The sequence below is a fragment of the Bos grunniens genome, chromosome 9 (assembly GCF_055505025.1).
Source record: "Bos grunniens cultivar Pamir isolate PY7600 chromosome 9, Bosgru_T2T1.0, whole genome shotgun sequence".
Classification (NCBI taxonomy): Eukaryota; Metazoa; Chordata; class Mammalia; order Artiodactyla; family Bovidae; genus Bos; species Bos grunniens.
In genome coordinates this window covers 65,033,908-65,042,579 of record NC_141173.1, presented here as the reverse complement: position 1 = coordinate 65,042,579, position 8,672 = coordinate 65,033,908, and the positions used below count along the sequence as shown (strand labels likewise).

At 41.9% G+C, this 8,672-nt stretch overlaps 1 pseudogene; it reads left to right on the top strand.

Annotated features, from left to right (window-relative positions):
* The first annotated feature begins 3,805 nt into the window (after positions 1 to 3,805).
* Positions 3,806 to 6,014, top strand: LOC147366060 (ribosomal protein eL22-like pseudogene; annotated as a pseudogene).
* The last annotated feature ends 2,658 nt before the right edge of the window (positions 6,015 to 8,672 follow it).

Genomic DNA, 8,672 nt, shown 5'->3' with positions numbered 1-8,672 from the left:
GGGATCTTCCCAACCCAGGGATCAAACTCACATCTCCTGCATTGGCAGGTGGATTCTTTACTGCTGAGCCACCTGAGAAGCATAGTTTGTTTAGATAAAAGGAAATAGTACAGTCAACTAACTTGGGCTTCAAGGAGGATGCTTCCTAGGTGGGCCAATATGAAGAAAGTCAAGTAAATTAAAACATGCTAGGAATTTCTAGCTTAGATACTCAATTTGCCATGAAAAATACTACTCAGAGTATTATAGCTTAGTATATAGTATAATATATACTAATAATATAATATATACTATATAAATACTAGTATAGTACATAATATTGTACAATTATAGTATTATATTATACTATTATACCTACAGATAGTACTTTCAGAAAGATGTATTTTTAAAATACATATTGAGTAAAATTCTAAACATAATAAAAATCTGTCCCAGAAACTCAATATTTCACTTTGGACAATAAAGAACTTTAAAAAGTATAAGTTCAGGGACTTCCCTGGTGGTCCAGTGGTTAAGAATCCACCTTGCATTGCAGGGAATGTGGGTTTGATCCCTGGTCAGGGAATTAAGATTCCACATCCGTGGAGCAACTAAGCCTAGGAGCCACAAGTAGAGAATGGGTGCATTGCAATGAAGGTCCTACATGAGGCATCAAAAATCCTACATGACACAACTAAGACCCAACACAGCCAAATAAACAAATTTTTTAAAAAGTATAGGTCCAGAAGGAACTAGTTTGGGTCTCAACAATGTTTTTTTAAGAAACAAGACTATCTCAGCTATTGATTCCTGATTATTCTTCAAGTTCCAATGGCCCTGGAAAATCTTTTCCCCTCTGACCATCTGAGACAATGAAGATCTTGCCCTGTCCTGAATTTATCCTATGATACTTATATTCATAGCACAGTGGGCACTATGTGAGGTCACATTTTCGTGTCTGACTCTTTGTGACCCCAGGGACTTCAGCACACCAGGCTCTTCTGACCTCTACTATCCTCTGGAGTTTGCTCAAATTCATGGCCACTGAGTCAGTGATGCTACCTAACCATCTCATCCTCTGCCGCCTTTTCTCCCTTTTCTTTCAATCTTTCCCAACACCAGGGTCTTCTCCAATGAGTAAGCTCTTCACACTCTTATGTGTGAATATGCTTATTAAGAGTTTGACCCCAGGGTCCGGCAGATCCCCAAGAGGAGGGCATGGCAACCCACTCCAGTATTCTTGCCTAGAGAATCCCATGGACAGAGGAGCCTAGGGTCACAAACAGCCAGACACCACTGAAGCAATTTAACATGCATGCACACATATTTATTAAGCATATGCTTCATTTATTAAGGACTTCCCTGGTGGCTCAGACAGTAAAGAATCTGTCTGCAATGCAGGAGACCTGGGTTTGATCCCTGGATCGGGATGATTCCCTGAAGAAGGAAATAGCAACCCACTCTGGTATTCTTGCCTGGAGAATTCCATGGACAGAAGAGCCTGGAGAGTTACAGTTCATGGGGCAGCAAAGAGTCAGACACAACTGAGCAACTAACACTCACTCATTCACTCACTGATTCATTAAGTCTGGGATGGGGTTTGAGATGCTGCATTTCTGACAAGCTCCCTGGCCAAGTAGGTGCTGATGGTCTTGGGACCATACTTTTAAGCAAGACTCTTGACTACATTGGTTAAGAAACTGAAAGAATGTGGGCTGCTCCCAAAAGCATTTAGCTGATTTAATGCTAAAAAGGAACATCCTATAACAGGGGTATAAGGTATAAGTTCATCAAGGACAAACACATGCTGTGGTCATCTCTGTATCCTCCACTACCCAGCACCATGCCTGTCATCAGAAACTGATTGATTAGTGCTACTGGGGGCCCCAGATAGAGTCCAGAGAAAAATGGGAAGTATAGAGAAGGGTATAAGACAAGAAGGGTAATGAGGAAGGGGAATGGGATAGAGTAGGAAGAAAGGCATGTGGAGGGCCTGATCTAGTATCTGGAATGCTGTCACAGGAGTCCTCTTAGTGACCTCAATGACACAGGAGGCCTAATTCAGTCCAAGGCAATCCCCTGATTCCAGAAAGGTGTGGCTATAAAACAACCTGAGAGGCACCTGTCTAGTTAATAAGAACTTAAAGGAGTTAAATTAGTCAAAACCTGCTCTCAGAACATTTCTGATGTCTGTGGAACAAGGCACTGATGATTTCTCAAACACATCAGTAGAGTAGACTTTTCACACCAAGGTTTATTCATATTTATTATGAGAATTCAGCCTCCTCCAGGCTATTGATTAGACCAAGAATCAACATTTTTTCAGGGGGAGATAAATGAGAGCTACACACCTTTGCTGAAGTGCTGCTGATCTGTACAATGACATTACCTGATTGGCTAACTGGACAGGCCCTGTACAACTGGGTTGCTGTGCTCCATGCCCTCCTGGCTTCATTTGAAATTCTCCCCTGCCAGAGATATCCTAGAGTTATTGGTTCACAAAAATGAAATGCAATACCCTAGGAGGGCTAGAATATTTGCCCTGTTTTTAAACATTAGACAGTTCCTTAAGGAAAGTCCCTGAGGCCTGGCATGATGCAGATGTAATATTATGATGAATTATATCTGACAAGCCCTAATTCCTGAGATGCCTGGTACTTCTGGTTTGACTTAGATCAAGTCCCAACCCTTTAAGCTCCTCTCTGGCTCTCAAGTTGCTGGTTGTTCCTTGCCCCCGACTTTCCAAGGTTTCCTGGGGTTGCTGGGCTACAGGGAGAATTAAAAAAAAAAAATGTGCTTCTTGTTTGTTTCTGTTGCTGCTCAGCACTTGGCACTTGGTCTGGCAGTGCTGCCTGGTGGCTTAAAATAAAATAAAATAAAATTGAAAAGGGCAACATTAATAAATCATATTTGGAGTATGTCCATTTTAAATGTTTTATATGAAGTATGAAATGCTCTAGAATTTTAATGTGCACATGGATTACCACTGGATTTTGTTAAAATGAGCTTGACTCATTAAGTTTGGGACGGGACTTCAGTTCCTTGGCATTTCTGACAAGCTCCCAGGCCAAGCAGGTGTTGATGGTCTTGGGATCTTATTTTTAAGCAAAACTCTAGATTATGTTAAGAAAGTGTGTGAACTTGAAAGAATGTGGCCTGCTCCCAAAGCATGGATCTGATTGAATGTCCCAAAGGAACATCCTATAGCAGAGGTATAAGGTTATAAGTTCATCAAGGACAAACACATGCTGTGGTCTTCTCTGTATCCTCTACTACCCAGCACCATGCCTGGTGCATGGTAGGTGCCTATTGGGTAACCGATACTGGGGCTCCCAGATATAGTCCAGAGAAGAATGGAAAGTAAAGAGAAGGGTGTAAGACAAGAAGGAGAAAGAGGACAGGGAGAGGGACAGAAAGGAAGAAATCTGTAAGTGGAGGGCCTAATCTCTTTTATGGTACACTGTCTCAGGAGTCCTCTTAGCGACCTCAATGGCATAGGAGGCCTAATTCAGTCCAAGGCAATCCCTTGATTCCAGAAAGGTGTGGCCATAAAACAACCCAAGAGACACCTGTCTAGTTGATAAGAACTTAGAGTTAAAATTAGTCAAAACCTGCTCTTGGAATATTTCTGATGTCTGTGAAACAAGGCACTGATGATTTCTCAAACACATCAGTTGAGTAGATTTTTCATGCCAAACTTTATTCATATGAGAATTCAGTCTTACCCAGGCTATTAATCAGACCAAGAATCAGCATTTTTTTTGGGGGGGGGGGTGGAGATAAGTGAGAGTTACACCTTTGCTGAAGTGCTGCTGATCTGTACACAATGACACTACTTGATCGGGTAACTAGGCAGGCCCTGTACAACTGGGTTGCTGTGCTCTATGCCCTCCTGGCTTCGTTTGAAATTCTCCCCTGCCAGAGATATCCCTAGAGTTATTGGTTCACAAAAATGAAATGCAATAGCCTAGGAGAGCTAGAACATTTGCCCTGTTTTTAGATGTTAGACAGTTCCCTTAAGGAAAGTCGCTGAGGCCTGGCATGATGCAGATATAATATTATGATGAATTATATCTGACAAGCCCTAATTCCTGAGATGCCTGGTACTTCTGGTTTGACTTGGACCAAGTCCCAACCCTTTAAGCTCCTCTGTGGCTCCCAAGTTGCTGGTTTTTCCTTGCCCCCGACTTTCTAAGGTTTCCTGGGGTTGCTGGGCTACAGGGAGAATTTTTTTAAAAAAGTGCTTCTTGTTTGTTTCTGTTGCTGGTCAGCACTTGGCACTTGGTCTGGCAGTACTGCCTGGTGGCTTGAGCTCAAGCCTGAACTTCCCAGTAAAACATACAAACAAAAACATCATTCTTACACTAGATTTTCAAATCAGATTTGATCTGATTTAATGACAAAAGAGGAACATCCTATAGCAAAGAGTTTAAATCATTTGTCCCTGAAATATTTATTAATACAAAAAATCAATCCTACACTGGCCATAGAGAAAGAGTATATGAATTCCAAAAGTAGAAACAGTACAGATAACATTCTCTGATATCAATGCAATAAAATTATAAATTAAAAATACAAATACAGCTCTCTGATCATACAGCAAGCCTTCAAGATAGAGCCAAACAAAGAAAAGAAGCTTAAGGAGTCAACCTGGAAGTTTACTTTGGATTTTACTCATCCAGTAGAAGATGTGTTGAGGTCCTTTGATGGACCAGAACCTGGTGGTCTGGAGTCAACCGATAAGAAAGTAAAGGGGAGAGAAAGAGGCTGATATTCCTTGGTTTATGCAGAAAGCCAATAAAGCCCCTGCATGGGGCTTGCTCTGTTCACAGAGGCCTCAGGCGCCCTCTCGATAGGGTGAAGGCACAGAGTGCCTTCTCGAGAGGGTCTTAGAAGCCCGGGCAGGAAAGTGAACTCAGAGGGCCTCTGCACTCCAAAGAAATAGCCTGAGAGGGAAAGAGAAAGAAAGAGAAAGACATGGGCACCAGAGCTCTGATGGAGCAAAGGTGTTTTATTCAACACTGTGTAGGTATTTATACTGTCTTACAAGATAGCTATTTTCAGCAGAGATATTACCATATGGTTCATAAAAAGGAAGAGGGTACTTATCACCACATAGATAAACTAACAAAGGAAATGCCTGGATTCCTCAGCCCCCCGGAGAGGCTTGTCTCTCCTCGTAATTCCTAAATATTCAGGAATTAATAAGGAACAGAGAATTCCTGACAGATCCAAAACAGCACACAGGAAGCCTCCTGTTAAATGCTTCCTGACAAAGATGGAATTTTGATTCTGGACATTTTGAACAGTTTCTACTGGAGAAGGTTAAAGTGCATAGAAAGACTGGAAATCTTGGGAAAATCACTCACATTGAACATTTCAAGAACAAAATCACAGTTTTTTCTGAGAAACAGTTCTCTAAAAGGTATCTGAAATATCTTACCAAGAAACAGCTTAAAAAGAACAATCTTCGTGATTGGCTTCGTGTGGTTGCATCTGACAAGGAGACTTATGAGCTTTGTTACTTCCAAATTAGTCAAGATGGAGATGAATCTGAGTCTGAGGACTAGATGAAGCCATCCTTTATAGGGCTTCGCTTGCTAATAAAACAAATGAAGCATACAAAAGAAACATCTTGAAATGGACCTTTAGTTTATCGGGGAATAAAAAACATTACTCTGTATGTTAAGGATTCATCTCTTTTATTTAAGTGTATGCTGTTCATATGGCGCTGGCTTTCCTTAAACACTTTTCCCTTTTAAATTTTTATTGGCGTATAGTTAACTTACAATGTTGTGTTAGTTTCAGGTGTATAGAAAAATGAATAAGTTATACATTCAATCCCTGGGATGGGAGGAGAAGGCAATGGCAACCCACTCCAGTTCTCTTGCCTGGAAAATCTCATGGATGGAGAAGCCTGGTAGGCTGCAGTCCATGGGGTCACGAAGAGTCAGACACGACTGAGCAACTTCACTTTCACTTTTCACCTTCATGCATTGGAGAAGGAAATGGCAACCCACTCCAGTGTTCCTGCCTGGAGAATCCCAGGGATGGCGGAGCCTGGTGGGTTACCATCTATGGGGTTGCACAGAGTAGGACATGACTGAAGCAACTTAGCAGTAGCAGTAGCAGCCTGGGATGGGAAAATCCCCTAGAGGAGGGCATGGCAACCCACTCCAGTACTCTTGCTTGGAGAATCCCCATGGACAGAGGAGCCTGGCAGAGTACAGTCCATGGGGTCACAAAGAGTAGGACATGACTGAGCAACTAAGCACACAGTGCACACACACACAGTGTATATATGTCAGTCTCAGACTCCCAATGTATCCCGCTCCCTCAAATCCCCTGCTAACTATAAGTTTTCTATATCTGTGACTACTTCTGTTTTGTAAATAAGCTTTTATCCCCCCTTTAAATACTTTGTATATAAGTAATATTTAAATAGCTTATAGCTAGTGGAATTTCTTTCAGGATTTCTGTAAGGTACTGATTTTACAGATGTCCTCAAGTTAAAGTATATAGTGAAAAAATGAAGCATAATTTTGGGTATAACTATATAATAAAATAAAATCTCAAAAAAAATAAAAGTACAAATACACAAAATTAAGAATGAGAAAGACATGCCTCGGAGCAACTAAGCTTGTGAGACACAACTACTGAGCCCACCTGCTACAACTACTGAACTTTGCATGCCTGAGAGCCTGTGCTCAGGACAAAAGAAGCCACCATAATGAGAAGCTCACACAATAACGAAGAGTAACGCCTGCTTAACTGCAACTAGAGAAAGCCCATGAGCAGCAATGATGATCCACCACAGCCAAAAAATAAAAGATAGAAAGAAAAAGAAATCTTAGAAAAAAGAAAAAGAATAAGAAAGTGTCAGGGAATGTTTAACAGTAGGATTTCTGTGTGCTGTTTCTTGTCTCACTTGAGCCCTCTGTTCCTTATCAGTTTCTGTCAGGAATGAGCAGAGCAGCAAGCCACTCCCAGGACTGAAAGCAAAGAGATGGGATAATTGCATAGGATTTCCTTCATTAGCTTTTCCATATGGTGAAAGGGATTATTTACAACCCTCTTTTGAAACAGTGGAAACAGTGTCAGACTTTATTTTGGGGGGCTCCAAAATCACTGCAGATGGTGATTGCAGCCATGAAATTAAAAGATGCTTACTCCTTGGAAGGAAAGTTATGACCAACCTAGATAGCATATTCAAAAGCAGAGACATTACTTTGCCAACAAAGGTCCGTCTAGTCAAGGCTATGGGTTTTCCAGTGGTCATGTATGGATGTGAGAGTTGGACTGTGAAGAAGGGTGAGCACTGAAGAATTGATGCTTTTGAACTGTGGTGTTGGAGAAGACTCTTGAAGAGTCCCTTGGACTGCAAGGAGATCCAACCAGTCCATTCTGAAGGAGATCAGCCCTGGGATTTCTTTGGAAGGAATGATGCTAAAGCTGAAACTCCAGGACTTTGGCCACCTCATGCGAAGAGTTGACTCATTGGAAAAGACTCTGATGCTGGGAGGGATTGGGGGAAGGAGGAGAAGGGGACGACAGAGGATGAGATGGCTGGATGGCATCACTGACTCGATGGACATGAGTCTGAGTGAACTCCGGGAGTTGGTGATGGACAGGGAGGCATGGCATGCTGCAATTCATGGGGTAGCAAAGAGTCAGACACAACTGAGAGGCTGAACTGAACTGAACTGAACTTTGATATGGATTGTCTTTTGGCTTTATGGCCTCTATTATTCCTTGTTTCCTTGGTAACTTGTAAAGTCTGGTCTTTTGATCTTTATCTGAAGAAGCTACCTTGTAATACGGTATATATACTAACACAGAGTTCAGTAAAGCACCCTTGTTCCACTAGAGTCTTGGGTCTCCATGTCCTTCTCTCTCTCTCTCTTTCTGGATGATTTCCTGGAGCATGGAGACCTGCAGAGCTCATTTTCCTGCCCGGGTTTTTAAGACCTCTCAAGACCTCTTGAGAGGGCGCCCTGTGCCTACGTGAGCAGTACAAGCCCTGTCCTAGAGTTTTATTGGTTTTCTGTGTAACCCAGAGATTATTAGGCTCTTTCCTTTTCTCACTTTCTTATCATCGACTCCAGACCACCAGGTTCTGGTCCATTAAAGGACCACAGCAAGAAAGTACTATATAGCACAAGGATTGTGTGTGTGTGTGTGTGTGTGTGTGTGTGTGCTTAGTTGCTCTGCTGCTGCTGCTGCTAAGTTGCTCAGTCATGTCCAACTCTCTACAACCCTTTGGACTGTAGCCCTCCAGGAACTATATTCAATATCCTGTGATAAACTATAATGGAAAAGAATATGGAAAAAAATGTAGCCTCTTGATGAAAGTGAAAGAGAAGAGTGAAAAAGTTGGCTTAAAACTCAACATTCAGAAGGATCATGATATCTCAGACCATGGCATCTGGTCCCATCACTTCATGGCAAATAGATGGGGAAACAGTGGCTGACTTTATTTTGGGGGCTCCAAAATCACTGCAGATGGTGATTGCAGCCATGAAATTAAAAGACGCTTACTCCTTGGAAGGAGAGTTATGACCAACCTAGATAGCATATTAAAAAGCAGAGACATTACTTTGCCAATAAAGGTCCATCTAGTCAAGGCTATGGTTTTTCCAGTAATCATGTATGGATGTGAGAGTTGGACTGTGAAGAAGGCTGAGCACCAAAGA